Source organism: Triticum aestivum, chromosome 1D, assembly GCF_018294505.1.
Source record: "Triticum aestivum cultivar Chinese Spring chromosome 1D, IWGSC CS RefSeq v2.1, whole genome shotgun sequence".
Taxonomy (NCBI): Eukaryota; Viridiplantae; Streptophyta; class Magnoliopsida; order Poales; family Poaceae; genus Triticum; species Triticum aestivum.
In genome coordinates, this window is record NC_057796.1 from 289824356 (window position 1) to 289843943 (window position 19588).

Below are 19588 nucleotides of genomic sequence, written 5' to 3' on the forward strand. Positions count from 1 at the left end.
CCACCGCTGGCAATGCCATCCCTCTATACTCACCCACACCTCTTGTTATTCTCCAGCGACGGCAGCCTCACACCGCAGCCGAAGCAGTCAACCCACGAACCCCTCCACGTCGCGGGCCACCACTGCCACATCTTCCCCGGCTCCGCGTCATTCCCTTCCTAGGCCTCGCCGTCGTCCACCGCCTTGGTGCTCTCGGTGTGGCATGGTCAACGTGGTCAATGAAGGACAGCCATCGGAAGAGGACTTTAGGCGGTGAGGCTGACAGCTGGACCCACCAGCTACATCTTCGAACACAAGGAAGTGCCTCCTTATTACTCGCAAAATAAAAACGATTCCTCCCCCCCAGCCAGCTGGGACCAAGCAGCTATATCTTCGCACGCAAGGAAGTGCGTCCTTATCCTCCCTGACCGCTGGGACGCACCCGGTCAAAGCGTACGTAGCGTTGTTTGTCTGGTCGCGAACGTGTACATGCATACGATCGGTCTTTCTGCAGGCTGCAGCGATGAGCCATGGCCGTGTAAGGAAGGGCATGTGTCGTAGTATAGGCGCGCTCGTATCATAGTAGAGGCGCGCACGTAGCATGTCATGCAGTCCCGTTAATATCGTGTACACGTACGTACAACCAGGGTGCAAGAAAGTAAATACGGCCACGTACGTACATACGGGCGGGGTCTCGAACGCCTACTCATGCATACGTACGGCCAGGGCTCGTGTACATGGCTGGGTCGGAAAGGAGAAACTACGTCATTCATCGGGAGCCGGCCGGCTTGGACGGAACAACCGATCGAAACGAGGCCTGGCGTACCACAGAACAGAGGAAACGGCCTTGTGTTCGACCGGCCACGGTCGAAACGAGATCCTGTTCATCGGGAGGGGTCTGGCGTACCGCAAAACGGAGGAAACAGATTTCTCTTGGACCTCCTACGGTCAAAACGGAGTCCTGTTGATCGGGAGGGGTGTGGCATACCACAAAATGGAGGAAACAGACTTGTGGTGGAGCGCTACGGTCAGAAACGGGGGTCCTGTTCATCGGGAGGGGTGTGACGTACCGCAAGACGGGACTCCACGGGATACTATTCATTTCCACCATCGACTGCCTCCACGGGCTACTATTCATCCACCGTCGACCTCCTCTAGCCTCCACCTACGACTGTTCATCCACGACATCTCCCCTCCTGCCTCCACCAGCTACTGTCCATCCACGGGCTCCTGTTCATCCAACCTCCACCACTCCTCCACCGGCTACTGTTCAACAAGCCCTCTTCACGGGGTCCTGTTCAACCACCCCTCCACGGGCTACTGTTCATCTAGCCCTCCACTGGCTACTGTTTAACCAGCCCTCCACAGGGTCATCCTGTTCATCCAGCCCTCAACGGGGTCCTGTTCATCCACCCCCAACCGGCTCGATCGATCGGGGTCCTGTTCACCCAGCGGCAACACCACGGGGTCCTGTTCATCCAACCCCCCACCAAGAACTGTTCATCCAAACCCCCCAACAACGCTCACTTTTCATCAAGGGAAGGAGGCAGCAGGGTTCGATCGGCTTAGCAGCAGTAGCAAAGGAATCACTCGATCGGGTTCAGTTAACAGCCAGGTCGATCGATCGCCCGGGTTCAGTAACCCGTAGTCTTAAGTGCAATCGCTCGGGTTCAGTAGGCGAACGCCTCGCTCGGGTTCAGTTAGAGCCCAACGCCTCGCACCCATTCACGTACGTGTACGAGAGAAACGCGCATCTCTCGGCCCAGGACCACCCACCGCAACCGGGAACTTCCCGATATTTTCCTCGCCCTCGCTTCTACCACGGTTTTTTCCGTCATGGACAGATCAAAGGATGTAATGCAGCTCCGTCTCCGGCCCGCCCAGGACGAAAAGCCCATTTTCTGTCATGATTTTTGTCATGGAAGTAGGAGCCCACCACATCTATGATGATATCGGGTTTTGTCACAATTATCGTCATAGAAGTGTCATAAGAATGACAGAAAAAAATTCGTTCGGCCCAAAATGTCACGAGTCCTTTTTTGTAGTCATATCAAGAACAATAAAATCTATGGGCACATAGTTCCTACTTGCAAGAATAATAAAATCATTTATCCTTCCCAAAGGTTTTTTAATAGTAGAATCCTCCAAGTTCAAATTAAGAGAACATTCTTCCAACTCGGTAAAACCAATGACATCACAAAGAGATTTCGGAATTGTGGAAACACTAGCACCCAAATCACATAAAGGAAAGCACTCATCATTTTTTATCGTGACTTTAATGGTAGGTTCCCATTCATCATATAATTTTCTGATAATTGAAATCTCTAATTCCAACTTTTCTTCTAAAGCTTTCATCACCGCTTCTACATTATGTTTAGTGAAAGATTTATTTTGTTCATAGGCATCGGGTGAATTTATCATGGATTGCAAAAAAGAAATACATTCAATCAAAGAGCAACTATCATAATTGAAATCTTTGTAATCCAAAAGAGTGGGCACATCACTAGTTAAAGTTTTGACCTCTCAAAACCCACTTCTATCAATTTTTTCAACAAGATTTTCACCCTTTGAATTATGGGGACACCTTCTAGCTAAAGTGGACTCTTCTTCAGTCCCTTCATCAAGTTTAATATTACTAAACAAGGAATCAATAGAAGAAACACCAATCATTTTAAGATCTTCATCATTATTATGAAAGCAATCGATAGAAAACCCTCTTTCAAAAATTCTCGTTTAGCCCTAAGCATAGAAGTTCTTTTCCTACTTTCGTCGAGGGAAACATATAAAGATTTAATTGATTCATTGACATCTACTTTGGGTGGAAAATTTTTTATCTTGAGATTTTCTACATCATGTGAAATTCTATCAATGCTTCTAGACATATCATCAAGTTGACTCATTTTTTCTTCTATCATAGTATTGAAAACCTTTTGAGCATTGATAAATTCTTTAATATTACTCTCCAGATCAGAGGGGTTCCTATTATTATTGTAATAAGAATTACCATAGGAATTGCCATAATTATTAGAGGAATTTTCAAGAAAAGGCCTAGGACTAAAATTACCTCTATAAGAATTGTTATTAAAATTGTTTCGGGAGACAAAATTCACATCTACAGGATCACTATTTTGCTCAATCAAAGTAGATAAAGTCACATCATTAAGATCAATAGGAGTATTTTTAAATAGCAACCAATTTCATAAGAGCATCAACCTTTTCACTCAAAGTACTAATTTCTTCAACCGAATTAACTTTTTTACTAGTAGGTGCTCTTTCGGTATGCCATTGTGAATAATTTTCCATGATATTATCTTGCAATTTAGTAGCTTCACCCAAAGTAATCTCCTTAAAAGTACTACCCGCGGCGGAATCTAAAAGATTTCTAGAAACAAAATTCAACCCCGCATATCTTTTGTATAATCACCCAAAGATTTAAACCATGAGTAGGACAATTTCTTAGCATCAATTTCATTCGTTCCCAAGATTGTGCAACATGTTCATGCTTAGGTTTCTTAAAATTTATGATTTGATTTCTAAGGGAAATAATTTTTGTGGGTGGAAAATACTTAGTAATAAAAGCATCTTTACACTTATCCCAAAAATTGATACTATTCCGAGGCAAAGAAGAAAACCAAATTTTTGCACGATCCCGCAAAGGGAAAGGAAACAATTTAAATTTCACAATATCATTGTCCACATCTTTTTTGCATATCACACAATTCAACGAAAGTGTTTAGATGGGACGCGGCATCCTCATTAGGAGTACCAGAAAATTGCTCTTTCATAACAAGATTCAACAAAGCGACATTAATATCATAAGACTCCGCACTAGTGGCAGGAGGACCAATCGGAGTACTAATAAAATCATTATTAGCATTATTGGAAAAATCACACATTTTGGTATTTTCTTGAGACATCGTAACTACGTAAACAAAATCTCACACAAACAAAAGTTTGAACGAGAAAAAGGCAAACGAAAAGAAGGCAAAATAAAAAGGAAAATATTTTTGTGAAGTGGGGGACATGAAATGAGAGGCAAATGGAAAATAATGTAAATTGCAAGGAGATGATATTTGTGATTTGGAACCTGATAGATGTTGATGATGTCTCCCCAGCAATGGCAGCAGAAATTCTTCCTGATTGCTTGTATCTGCGTTGGTATTTCCCCTAAAAGGAGAGTATGATGCAACACAACAACGGTAAGTATTTCCCTCAGTTATGAAACCAAGGTTATCAATCTAGTAGGAGAACCAAGCAACACTATGTAAACGGTACCTGCACACAAAGAAATAATACTTGTAACCCAACACGTAAGAGAGGTTGTGAATCCTTCCTCGATAATAAGATAGATAAAATTGTATCAGTTTGAATTGGGCAACAAATAGAAGAGCAAATAATTATGACGATATCCGAGGTAATTAATGATCATGTATATAGGCATCACGTCCAAGATTAGTAGACCGACTCCTGCCTGCATCTACTACTATTACTCCACACATCAACCGCTATCCAGCATGCGTCTAGTGTATTGAGTTCATGGAAAAACAGAGTAATGGAATAAGAACGATGACATAATGTAGACAAGATCTATTCATGTAGGAATAGATCCCATCTTTTTTTACTTAATAGCAATGATACATGTGTGCCTTGCTACCCATTCTGTCACTGGGTGAGGACACCGCAAGATCGAACCCATCACCAAAACACCTCCTCCCATTGCAAGAAAAATCAATCTAGTTGGCCAAACCAAACCAAAGTTTGGGAGAAGAAATACAAGGCTATAATACTCATGCGTATAAGAGATCAAAGAAGAGTCCAATAATATTCATAGATAGAACTGATCATAAACTCACAATTCATCGGATCCCAACAAATACACCGCAAAAAGTCATTACATCAAATAGATCTCCAAGAACATCGAGGAGAACATTGTATTGAGAATCAAAAAGAGAGAAGAAGCCATCTAGCTACTACCTACTGACCCGTAGGTCTGTGGTATGCTACTCACGCATCATCGGAGGAGCACCAATGAGGATGATAAACACCTCCATGATCGTATTACCCTCCGGTAAGGTGCCGGAAAGGGCCTCTAGATTGGATCTCGTGGTTCTGGAACTTGCGGCGACTGGAATTGTGTTTTGTCGACTACCATAGGGTTTCGGGATTTTTTGGGTATTTATAGAGCTAAAAGGCGGTGGAAAGGACCTCCATGGATCCCACCACCCATCAGGGCACGCCTGGGGCCTCTGGCGCGCCCAGGTGGGTGGTGGGCCCCACGGGCCTCCCCTCGTGCACTTTCTAGGCTCCCAAGTTGTCTTTCGGGCAAAAAAAATCCCCCAAAATTTTCGTTGCATTTGGACTCCGTTTGATATGGATATTCTGCGAAGTAAAAAAACAAGCAAAAACAGCAACTGGCACTGGGTACTATGTCAATAGGTGAGTCCCAAAAAATGATATAAAGTTGCTACAAAATGAATATAGATCATCCAAGAATGATAATATAATAGCCATTGTTCAAAAAATCTTTCGATTCAGCGATTAATTTTCTGATTTATCGCTAATCGGGGTGACAGATAAGATTATCACTTATCTTCACCATTTATCTTTTGGGCTGTTTTATTGCTCTGTTAACCGATTTAGCGGGAATCTACCGATAAATCAGACCTATTCATAGCATTATGTTTGCAAAAACTAGATTTTTTTTGTGGACCTTGTTACGCAATATGTACGGTTGTCCTATTTTGTTTGTCATTATATACGAGTATTCAAAGGCTAGGAATCAAGGTAACACTTCTGTCCAATATTGTTTTGGTGTTGAATATAGCGTATTTTAGTGTTGGGAACCAGGGATTTGCAAATATTATCTGATTAATAGTCAACCGATAAATTCAACTAATCGGCCAATTTCCGACTAATCTCTATTCCCCAGCTGTCCGAGATGATAAAAATAAGCGATATCCTCAACATTGATAACAATAAGGAACAATAAAAAATTATAGATACATTGGAGATTTGTGATCCTAAATGAATAACCGTATTGCAATAAACATGATCAAATCATATTCATGCTCAACGCAAACACCAAATAACATCTATTTAGGTTCAACACTAATCCCGAAGGTAGAGGGAATGTGCGATGGTGATCGTATCAACCTTGGAATCATTTCCAACACACATTGTCACCTCACCCTTAACTACTCTCTATTTATTCTGCAACTCCTGTTTCGAGTTACTAATCTTAGCAACTGAACCAGTATCAAGTACCCAGGGGCTACTACAAATACTAGTAAGGTACACATCAATAACATGTATATCAAATATACCTTTGTTCACTTTGCCATCCTTCTTATCCGCCAAGTATTTTTGGTAGTTCCACTTCGAGTGACCAGTTCCTTTGTAGTAGAAGCACTCAGTTTTAGTCTTGGGTCCAGCTTTGGGCTTCTTCATGGGAGCGGCAACTTGCTTGCCGTTGTAATTGAAGTTCCCTTTCTTTCCCTTGCCCTCTTTCTTGGAACTAGTGGTCTTATTAACCATCAAAACTTGATGCTCTTTCTTTGATTTCCACCTCCGCTGATTTTAGCATCGCGAAGAGCTCGGAAATTGTTTGTCATTCCTTGCATATTATAGTTCATCACGAAGCTCTTGTAGCTTGGTGATAGTGACTGGAGAACTCTGTCAATCACTATCTTATCTGGAAGATTAACTCCCAGCTGAGTCAATTAGTGGTTATGAACCCAGACATTTTGAGTATGTGTTCACTAATAGAACTGATCTCCTCCATCTTGCAGCTATAGAACTTGTTGGAGACTTCATATCTCTCAACCCGGGCATTTTCTCGAAATATTAACTTCAACTCTTGGAACATCTCATATGATCCATGATGTTCAAAAAGTCTTTGAAGTCCCGGTTCTAAGCCGTAAAGCATGGCACACTGAACTATTGAGTAGTCATTAGATCGAGCCTGCCAGACGTTCATAACATCTGCAGTAGCTCCTGTAGTAGGTCTTTCACCTAGCGGTGTATCAAGGACATAATTCTTCTGTGCAGCAATAAGGATAATCCTCAAGTTACGGACCCAATCCGTGTAGTTGCTACCATCATCTTTCAACTTAGCTTTCTGTAGGAACGCATTAAAATTCAGGGGAATGGTAGCACGGGACATTGATCTACAACATACATATGCAAAACTATTAAGACTAAGTTCATGATAAATTAAGTTCAGTTAATCAAACTAATAATGAACTCCCACTTAAATAAACATCCCTCAAGTTATCTAAGTGATACATGATCCAAAACAACTAACCCATGTCCAATCATCACGTGAGATGGGGTACTCATCAATGGTGAACATCTCTATGTTGATCATATCTATTATATGACTCACGTTCGACCTTTCGGTCTCCAGTGTTCCGAGACCATGTATGTACATGCTAGGCTCGTCAAGTTTAACCCAACTATTATGCATGTGCAAAACTGTCTTACACCCGTTCTATGTGAACGTAGAGTGTATCACACCCGATCATCATGAGGTGCTTCGAAACGACGAACTTTGGCAATGGTGCATACTCAGGGAGAACACTTTTACCTTGAAATTTAGTGAAGGGATCATCTTATAATGCTACCGCCGTTCTAAGAAAACTAAGATGCATAAAGGATAAACATCACATGCAATCAAAATATGTGACATGATATGGCCATAATCATCTTGTGCTTTTGATCTCTATCTCCAAAGCATCGTCATCTTCTGCACCGTCACCGGCTCGACACCTTGATCTACATCGTTGCGTCGGGGTCATCTCACCAACTATTGCTTCTACAACTACTGCTAACGCAAAGGGATAAAGTAAAGCAATTATATGGCGCTTGCATTTCATTCAATAATTAAGAGACAACCCTAAAGCTCCTGCCGATTGTCGATATTACAAAACCTGATCATCTCATACAACAATGTATATCACATCACGTCTTGACCATATCACATCACAACATACCCTGCAAAAACAAGTTAGCATCCTCTATTTTGTTGTTGCAAGTTTTACGTGGCTGCTACGGGCTTCTAGCAAGAACCGTTCTTACCTAAGCAAAAACCACAACGGTGATTTATCAAGTTTGCTGTTTTAACCTTCTTCAAGGACTAGTTGTAGTCAAATTCGATTCAACTAAAGTCAGAGAAATAGACACCCGCCAACCACCTTTATGCAAAACAAGTTGCATGTCTGTCGGTGGAACCAGTCTCATGTACGTGGACATGTAAGGTTGGTCTGGGCCGCTTCATCCCACAGTACCGCCGAATCAAAATAAGACATTGGTGTTAAGCAGTATGACAATCACCACCCACAAATCTTTGTGTTCTACTCATGCATATCATCTATGCATAGACCTAGCTCGGGTACCACTGTTGGGAAATGTTGCATGGAATAAAAAAAAATTCTACGCGCATGCAAGATCTATCCATGGAGATGCATAGCAACGAGAGGGGAGAGTGTGTCTACGTACCCTCATAGACCATAAGCGGAAGCATTTAGTAACGCAGTTGATGTAGTCGAACTTCTTCACGATCCAACAGATCAAGTATCGAACGTACGACACGTCCGTGTTCAGCACATGTTCAGCTCGGTGACGTCCTCGCCTTCTTGATCAAGAAAGATGGCGAAGTAGTGGATGAGTTCCGGCAGCACGACGGCGTGGTGACGGTGGTGGCGATGCTATCTCCGTAGGGCTTCGCCCAAGCACTACGAAAATATGACCGGGGGACGAAACTGTGGAGAGGGGCACCGCACACGGCTAAGAGATTGTTGTCGTTATGTGTGGCGCTCCTACTTCTTGTGTTTGCATTGGTTTTTCCCTTGAAAAGGAAAGGGTGATGCAGCACAATAGAGATAAGTATTTCCCTTAGTTAAGAACCATGGTATCAGTCGAGTAGGAGAAATGCGCAAGTCCCCAATAGATGCACCTGCACAAACAATCAAACACTTGCACCCAAAGCGATAAAGGGGTTGTCAATCCCTTCACGGTCACTTGCAAAAGTGAGATCTGATAGAGATAGATAAAACTAAATAAAAGATAAAATAATTTTGGGTTTTTTTGGTTTATAGATCTGAAATAAAAGATTGCAAAATAGTAGATCGAAAACATATATGATGGAAAATAGACCCGGGGGCCATAGGTTTCACTAGAGGCTTCTCTCTTGAGGGCAAATAATACGGTGGGTGAACAAATTACTGTCAAGCAATTGATAGAAAAGCACAAAGTTATGATGATATCCAAGGCAATGATTATGCATATAGGCATCACGTCCATGTCAAGTAGACTGACTCCTACCTGCATCTAGTACTATTACTCCACACATCGACAGCTATCCAGCATGCATCTAGAGTATTAAGTTCATAAAGAACGGAGTAACGCCTTAAGTAAGATGACATGATGTAGAGGAATAAACTCAAGCAATATGATGCAAATCCCATCTTTTAATCCTCGATGGCATCAATGCAATACATGTCTCGCTACCCCTACTTTGTCACTGGGTGAAATCATGCAAGATTGAACCCAAAGCTAAGCACCTCTCCCATTGCAAGAAATACCAATCTAGTTGGCCAAACCAACCCGATAATTAGAAGAGAAATACAAAGATATCAAATCATGCATAAAAGAATTCAGAGAAGATTCAAATAATATTAATAGATAAGCTGATCATAAATCCACAATTCATCGGATCTCGACAAACACATTGCAAAAGAAGATTACATCGGATAGATCTCCATGAACATCGAGGAGAACATGGTATTGAGAATCAAAGAGAGAGAAGAAGCCATCTAGCTACTAGCTGACCTGTAGGTTCGTGGTAAACTACTCACGCTTCATCGGAAGGGCAATAGGGTTGATGTAGATGCCCTCCGTGATCGAATCCCCCTCCAGCAGGATGCCGAAAAAGGCCCCAAGATGGGATCTCACAGGAACAGAAGATTGCGGCGGCGGAAAAGTATTTTCGTGGCTCTCTTTGAGGGTTCTGGAATATATGTGAATATATAGGACAAAGAGGTAGGTCAAGAGAGTCCCGAGGGGGCCACAAGGTAGCGGTCCGTCCCCCCTAGGGCTTGCCCTCCACCCTTGCCGCCGCCTCGTGGCTCTTCTGGCTTGGACTCCAAGTCTTCTGGGTGTCTTCTGGTCCGAGAAAAGTCATCGTGAAGTTTTATTCCGTTTGGTATTCCTTTTCTGCGAAACTCAAAAACAAGGAAAAAAACATAAACTGGCACTGGGCTCTAGGTTAATAAGTTAGTTCCAAAAATAATATAAAATAGCATAATAATGCATATAAAACATCCAAAACAGATATATAATAGCATGGAAGAATAAAAAATTATAGATACGTTGGAGATGTATCAAGCATCCCCAAGCTTAATTCCTGCTCGTCCTCGAGTAGGTAAATGATAAAAACAGAATTTTTGATGTGGAATGCTACCTAACATATTTATCCATGTAATTTTCTTCACTGTGGCATGAATGTTCAGATCCATATGTTTCAAAACAAAAGTTTAATATTGACATAAAAATAATAGTACTTCAAGCATAATAATAAAGCAATCATGTCTTCTCAAAATAACATGGCCAAAGAAAGTTATCCCTACAAAATCCTATAATCTGGCTATGCTCCATCTTCATCACACAAAGTATTAAATCATGCACAACCCCGATGACAAGCCAAGCAACTGTTTTGTACTTTTGATGTTCTCAAACCTTTTCAACTTTCATGCAATACATGAGCGTGAGCCATGGATATAGCACTATAGGTGTAATAGAATATGGAGGTTGTGGAGAAGACAAAAATAATGAGATAGTCTCACATCAACTAGGCGTATCAATGGGATATGGAGATGCCCATCAATAGATATCAATGTGAGTGAGTAGGGATTGCCATGCAACGGATGCACTAGAGCTGTAAGTTTATGAAAGCTCAAAAAGAAACTAAGTGGGTGTGCATCCAAGTCACTTTATCACGAAGACCTAGGGCAATTTTGAGGAAGCCCATCATTGGAATATACAAGCCAAGTTCTATATTGAAAAATTCCCACTAGTATATGAAAGTGACAACATATGAGACTCCCTATCATGAAGATCTTGGGTGCTACTTTGAAGCACTAGTGTGGAAAAAGGATAATAACATTGCCCCTTGTCTCTTTTCTCTCATTTGTTTGTTTGTTTTTTTCTCTTTTTTTGTGTGGCCTTCTTTGGCCTCTTTTATTTTTTGTTAAGTCCGGAGACTCATCACAACTTGTGAGGGAATCATAGTTTCCGTCATCCTTTCCTCACATGGGACAATGCTTTATTAATGGTGATCATCATACTTTTATTTACTGACAACTCAAGAATTACAACTCGATACTTAGCACAAAATATGTCTATATGAATGCCTCCGGCGGTGTGCCGGGATGTGCAAGGATCTAGCGTAGCAAATGACATCAAAGAACGGACAAGCCATGTAAACATCACGCTAGCTATCTTACGATCATGCAAATCAATATGACAATGATGGAGCGTGTTGATGGAACTTCTTTCTTTGGTATGAGGGTAATGAAGGATGAATTAATGCTTTCAAGATCGACTGTCCCTGCATGAAAGGCATGAATAAGCTGCCTCACATCATTGCCTATAATGTCCCAACAGGATTTCAAAAATTCATTGTTAAAACCATCTGGCCCAGGAGATTTATCTGGTGGCAGATTTTTTACCACTTCATTTATTTCCTCATCATTAAAAGGAATCTCTAACTCTTGAAAAATCTAAGGGTTGACTTTCTGGTTGTAAAGCCGAGGTAGATCAAAATGCATATTATGGCCCTCTGAATGCCCCAATCTCTTTTTGAAAGGGTCCCATAAAATGGCAGCTTTCCCTGCATGGTCAGTAATTTCAACATTGTCCTCACTGTGCAAAATGGCAATATTGTTGTGTCTACGAATGATTGTAGCTTTTGTGTGTAAGAATTTTGTATTCTCATCCCCAAATTTTACTCCTTTAATTTTACCTCTTTGTTTCTAGTAATTTTTTTGGTGCTGTAGAACATTCAACAGTAAATCTTTGAGCAATTGTCAGTAGTTCCACTCAAAAGTGCTCAAATTTCTGAATTCCTCAATGAAATCTAGGAGAAAAATGCATTCATTCAATTCTGCAATTTGCTGTTGTAACATCCCAAATTTTCAATTTGGAATGTTATACATAGATCATCATTTGCATATCATGTTTTGTTGCATTTTGACAAATCCTCGATAAATCCTAAGCAACTCAAGGACCCTCGGAGAGAGTTGGGGATTTTCTCGAATTTTCTTATTTGATTTTTCAAACGAGGATTGGGATTTTAATTATTTTTCTCTCCGGAAAAATATTTCAATTTATAAATAAATGAGAGGAGAAAATATGACTTCTCCAAAATATTGAAATACTAGAGGAAATATGTTAAAATCATTATTTGGAATTTATCGGATTTTATTTGCAATTTTTATTGCATTTAAAAATATGCATGTTTTCAGAATATTTATTTTTGATTTTAAAAATGTTCACCCTATTCTAGATTTTCTAACTAGACGGGGACAATTTATTTCATATTTTTCTGATTTTTATTTATTTTTCTACGCAATTTTTCCCGCGGAACTTTTTTAAAAAAAAATACGCGCCCGCGCCGACTGGGCCAAAGGCCCAGCCGACGGCCCGCCTCACGGCTTCCTCTTCCCGCACGGGAGACGCGCCGCCGGAGTCCCGCCTCGCCACGGACGCCGCCGCCGCCTCGGTTTGCCCCTCCCCCAAGCCGCCCTCGCCCCCCCTCCATATATACCCCCCTCCGTTTTCGCCACCACCGACCGCCGGAGGAGCCCGCCGCCGCCGCATCTAGCCGCCGCCGCCGCCGCTTTTGCCTCGCCGCCCGCCGCCGGAGCCCGCCCCCTCGCTGCCGGAGCCGCCGCCCCCGAGCCCCGCACCCCGCCGCCCCTTGCGCCGAGCCCGGAGCCCCGCCGGAGCCCCTCGCCGGAGAAGCCCGACGAGGTACTGCCCGTTCGTGTTGACCGGTTTTTCTGAAGAAAAAAAACCTTTTGTTAAAAAAAACCCTAGATTGGTTTTTTTCGGTTTTCTTATTTCACGAGCGTTCACCGAACCGTTCGTTTTAACGAACGCGTTCGTCGGTTTTTCTCTGTTAACGAACGTCCGTTATTTAACCGTTCGTCCGTTTTTCTTTTTCGTCGGATTTTCTCGTTATTTTCTCAGATTCGATTTCCGATCGAATTTTCGAATCTGTTTAACTTTTCGCTCGTTTATCAGAATCAGGTGATTCAAGCGCCTAGAGTTTCGTCTCGAAATTCTCTTCCGTTTAACCTACTCAAACAAGTTTTTGCAACAGTAAAATTTGACCTAGATCCAGATTAGCAAACGAAGTTTCTTTCTTTCGCCGTTTGACTTTCGTTGCTTCTTTCGAGTTGATTCTTTTTGCAAACCGGAGTTCTTAAGTTGAACTTTCTGGTTGGATCTTTCTTTCGAGTTTTACCTGTGCATTAGATGAGTACTGATTGTATGCTTGTTTGTTTGCGATAGAGTACCCGGAGTGTGCCGCTTGTTACTTCGACTCGCTAGGTTTTGCGGATCATCAGCAAGGCAAGTAACACTTTGATCATACCCCGTTCATACCCAGTTTTATTGCATTAGATCTATTTCCTCAAACACATTGCATGATTAGGATCTAATTAAACTGTGGGTATTGGGAAGTAGTTGAGGTAGTACCTATTACCTGTTTCATTATCAAACCCTTGGGAGTTACTTCTACGTTGCTTTTATTATTGCCATGCTATGCTCGTAGACGTGGATTGGGTTTGAGAGATATTCATGACAGATGTGAGTGTTTAATAATGGTTCAACTTAAGGTGGCAACTAAAACTCACATCTGGGTGGATTGAGGCACCTGGAGAACCCAGTGTTGTCTGTATGTATAAGGTCCGCCACCCAGGCTCAAAGGGATCATAAGATTATTCATGCTAGAAACTTCCGTGTGCAGCCGCAAGCTATTATGGGCTCTAGCATAGCTGAGTAGGTTACAGGATCTCTTGAAGAGGTGGACTAGCAGATGTAGGGGAAAGTAGGTGTACCGGTCCATCCAGAGTAGAGAGTGACTGTTTCTGAAAGACTGTGTCTCGGTCATCCGTTTCTCAAACATCATGCAGTGCGAGAATCAAGCGGAGGCGATCGAGTCTTGTGGGGAAAAGTGCACAAACCTCTGCAGAGTGTACAAACTGATCATGATTAGCCGTGTCCCCGGTTATGGACAACTTGAGTATCTAGTACCTGGATTATCATTTGAATCTCATCACCGTGATACTTATAATTAATTTTGTTGGGTTAATGATGTTACTTAATTGGGATTGAGTTGGAGGTACCTTCTCAATGTTTCAACCACCATGATAGTTAAATAAAATTTATTCCTTTGCAGTAGGATAAAATTGGCTTTTCGCAAAACTGTAACCATAGAGCCTTTCCACCAGCCATATATGCATATAGTATAGCATTATCATTGTTCATTGCTCTCTATGTGTTACTTTGCCAGCATATTCTATGTGCTGACCCGTTTTCGGGCTGCAACGTTTCATGTTGCAGACTTTTCAGACGACGAGTAAGGTGCCTTAGGTCGTGGTCTTATACTCAGTGATGCCGCTGGAGTTGATGGACTCACTTATCTTCCAAGTCTTCCGCTGTTATCGTTATTAGATGGCCTTAAGCCATGTTTATCATACTTAATCTCTTTGGAGGTATTCGATGTAATAAGTGTGTGATTGCTACTCTGTTATAAATCCTCCATTTGTACTGTGCGTGTCAGCATTACTGATCCAGGGATGACACTGGTGCACAGCAGCACAGGCCATTTGAGGTCTGGTCGCTACAAAGTTGGTATCAGAGCACACGCTGACTATAGGACACGACCACTAAGCTTAAGCCCTAGAAAACTTCTCTCTTCTCATTTCTGACTCCTCTCCACTTTCTACTCTTTTAGGAATGGCGAATGCAAGGAGCAAGTTCATGCAACTAGATGAAGACACGCCATTTGGACGACATTTGAAGGAAGTCACCAAGTACTTGAACATAGGAATACCAAGCGTCACCGGAACCTACAACGCTACATTACCTGAAGAGGAGAGCTGGAAGATTCAAGTTATCATTCCAGGAAGGATGTTTAGTGCCATGAGATTGGTTTTCGAAGCACCAACTTGGAGTTTAGGGAAGAGCATGGCCGCACACATCGCCATGGGACGCATTGGAGAAGTCTATCACCAGGAGCTTAAGGATACAATTTATCAGATTTGTGGACGTCGAGACGCGCAATGGGAGATGATCAAGACCAAGAAGGATGGATCAATTGCAGCTTTCATCCAGGAGCAGAACCAACATATTCGACGCCAGGAGAACCAGATATGCACGGACAAGGAAGAACTGAAGAAGGCATTCACGAAGATCAAGGAACTCCAAGAAGAACTCAAGACTACACGCGAAGATTATTTGGAAGAAATCAACGCACTAGTCGGGAAGATTGACGACCTGGAGAATAAGATTGGAACATTCGTGGGAAATCCAGTGCCAAAAGCAGAAGTCGACGAATGCACTTGTCCGGATAACTACATCATCATCGACGACACCGACTCGGAACCAAGTGAAGACGAATGGATTGATGAAGCTGGAGCAGACATCATGGAGTCTTCTACGGATCAGAATTTTTAGTAGACTACCATATCAGTAGTAGTTTTCCCCCATTTAGTAGTATAGCTCAAGCACTTTGTAACGCTAGTTAGATAGATTGTTTTGCCTTGTTTGGATTGATTGACTGATATTGATTGAATTTTTCTCATGAGCATATGGGTAGTGTTTTCTCTCTAGACCTCATTCTATTCTTAATTCTCATCTTTTCTAAACCTATCAGATGCCTCCGAGACGCGACACCGGATTTGTTTTCCCGCCAGAGATCACCCAGTTGATTCAGCAACAGAATGCCTTGATGCAAGTGTTAGTTCAGAACCAAGGCAACAACAACAACAACCCACCGCCACCACCACCTGTTGACCACTTAGCCCGTTTCTTAAGGCTAAACCCGCCGGTGTTTTCCAATAGCACCGAGCCGATTGTTGCAGATGATTGGCTCCGCAAAGTTGGAAGGGAGTTGACCACTGCAGGATGCACAGATGCGGAAAGAGTGCGTTTTGCCGCACATCAGCTTGATGGACCCGCAGCATCATGGTGGGAGAATTATACAGCCACGCACCCTATTGACACTGTCACATGGGACCAGTTTCAGCAAGCTTTCCGTACAGCTCATGTTTCAGCAGGAGCTATGGCTATGAAGAAGCGTGAGTTTCGCAACCTACGCCAAGGAGGACGCACCGTAGGCCAGTATGTGGAAGATTTCAGTAAGTTAGCACGTTATGCACCAGATGACGTTGCTACGGATGCAGCCAAGCAGGAGAAATTTCTGGAAGGATTGAATGATGAGCTGAGTATGCAGTTGATGGTAGCAACTTTCAACAACTACCAGGAGCTGGTAGATAGAGCTCTCATGATTGAAGGGAAGCAACAGCAGATTGAAAACCGCAAGAGGAAGTATGGACAAGGGAAGTATAATTCTGGAGCCCAGCAGAAGCCACGATTTACCCCGAAGCCGGGAGGACAGTTTCAGCATACCCATGGAGGAGGTAGTTCGCACAACCATAATGGCTCCAAGAATGGTAATGGGAATGGAGGAGGAAACGGACAGAACCGCACCAACCCATCTACCCCAACCAAGAGAGATCTAAGTCACATTACTTGTTTCAAGTGCCAGAAGACGGGACATTATGCTACTGATTGTCCCGAAGCCCAAAATGGAAATGGCAATGGAAGCTCTGGGAAGAAGCCGAACCCGTTCAACAAAGGACATGTGAACCACGTGAGCGTGGAGGAGATTGAAGCTCAGCCTGATGCAGTAATAGGTAAGTTTTTGGTTAAGTCATTTACTGCAACTGTTCTTTTCGATACTGGTGCATCGCATTCATACATATCAAGGGGATTCGTAAACAAGTTTAAGATGTCCACCCAAGTTCTCAAAAGCCCCATGTTAGTAACCTCGCCAGGAGCAGAGTATATGGCCACCCAAGGATGTTTTAAGATACCGTTGGCCATTGGAAGGCATGTTTTCCCCTCAGACCTCATTGTTTTGGAATCGCAAGGTTTGGATGTGATTTTGGGAATGGATTGGCTATCGTTGTATGGAGGAAACATCGATTGTGCCAGCAAGACTATTTTGCTTACCACCCCGGAAGGAAAAAGGATCAAGTATGTATCCAGGCATATGCCGAAGAGGACTCAAGTGAATTCCTTATCAGGAGTTGTACAGGAGGAAGTACCAGTGGTGAAGGATTATCCGGATGTATTTCCAGAAGAGTTGCCAGGCATGCCACCAGATAGAGACATTGAGTTCTTGATTGAACTTTTGCCAGGCACAGGGCCAATATCTAAGAGACCGTACAGGATGCCCGCAAAGGATTTGGAGGAAATTAAGAAGCAGATCAAGGAGTTACTGGATAAAGGCTATATTCGCCCAAGTTCGTCACCTTGGGGATCACCAGTACTTCTAGTAGAGAAGAAAGATGGATCACTAAGGATGGTTGTTGATTACCGAGGATTGAATGAAGTGACCATCAAAAACAAGTACCCACTGCCGATGATCAATGATTTGTTTGACCGCCTGCAAGGAGCTAAAGTATTTTCCAAGATCGATCTACGATCGGGATACCATCAGTTAAAGATTCGAGAGCAGGATATACCCAAGACGGCATTTACCACCAGATATGGATTGTATGAGTATACCGTTATGTCATTTGGACTGACTAACGCACCGGCCTATTTCATGAACCTGATGAACAAAGTGTTTATGGAGTTTTTGGATAAGTTCGTCGTGGTGTTCATTGATGATATTTTAATCTTTTCCAAGGATGAAGAAGAGCATGAGGAGCATTTACGATTGGTACTTGAGAAGCTCAGGGAACATCAGTTATATGCCAAGTTCAGCAAATGTGAGTTTTGGTTGAAGGAAGTTGGATTCCTTGGACATGTTATTTCTGGAGAAGGAATAGCAGTAGACCCTGCCAAGGTTGACACAGTGACAAGTTGGGAATCACCCACTACAGTTGGAGAAATCCGGAGTTTTCTTGGACTCGCAGGATACTACCGGAGATTTATCGAGAATTTCTCAAGGATTGCTAAGCCCATGACTGAGCTATTGAAGAAGGACACCAAATTCAATTGGACTGAGGAATGTGAAGCTAGTTTCCAGGAGTTGAAGAAACGATTGGTTACATCACCCGTGTTGATTCTGCCAGATCAACGCAAGGACTATGAAGTTTATTGCGACGCTTCTCGTCGAGGACTTGGAGCAGTGCTTATGCAGGAAGGAAGAGTTGTTTCGTATGCTTCACGACAACTTAAACCCCATGAGAAGAATTATGCTACGCATGATTTGGAATTAGCAGCCGTGGTGCATGCATTGAAGACATGGAGACATTTTCTCATCGGAAACCATTGTGAGGTGTACACGGATCACAAGAGTTTGAAGTACATTTTCACGCAGAAGGAGTTAAACCTCAGACAGAGGAGATGGTTGGAGCTCATCAAAGACTATGATATGAGATTGCATTATCACCCTTGAAAGGCTAACGTAGTAGCAGACGCGTTGAGCCGCACGAGTCATGTCAACACCCTCATGACAGGAGAGTTACCTCAGGAGTTAGCCGAGGACCTACGTGAGCTATGTTTGGAGATAGTCCCAAGAGGCTATTTAGCGACATTGGAGATTCAGTCTACCTTGATGGAAAAGATCAGAGAAGCTTAGAAGACAGACAAGGAGATTGACGAGATAAAGGAGAAAATGAGCAAAGGAAAGGCCAAGGGATTTCGTGAGGATGAGCACGATGCCTTATGGTTCGAGGACCGCGTATATGTACCAAATGATCCGGAGATCAGGAAGTTGATTTTGCAAGAAGCCCATGATTCACCGTACTCGATTCACCCAGGGAATACCAAGATGTATTTGGATTTGAAGAACACTTTCTGGTGGACCGTAATGAAGAAGGATATTGCGGAGTTTGTAGCAGTTTGTGATGTATGTCAGAGAGTGAAGGCAGAGCATCAGAAGCCAGCAGGATTACTACAACCATTGCCGATACCCGAATGGAAGTGGGATAAAATAGGCATGGATTTTATCACAGGATTGCCCAGGACTCGTTCAGGCTATGATTCGATATGGGTTGTAGTCGACCGTTTGACGAAAGTGGCTCATTTCATTCCAGTGAAGACCACTTACACCAGTGCTAAGTTGGCAAAGATACACATGACCAGGATAGTATGTTTGCATGGAGTTCCGAGGACCATTGTATCAGACAGAGGAACCCAATTTACCTCGAAGTTTTGGAAACAGTTACATGAAACATTGGGAACCAGGCTGGAATTTAGTACAGCATTTCACCCGCAGACAGATGGACAGACCGAGAGAGTCAACCAGATTTTGGAGGACATGTTGAGAGCATGTGCGCTAGATTATGGATCAAGTTGGGACGACAAT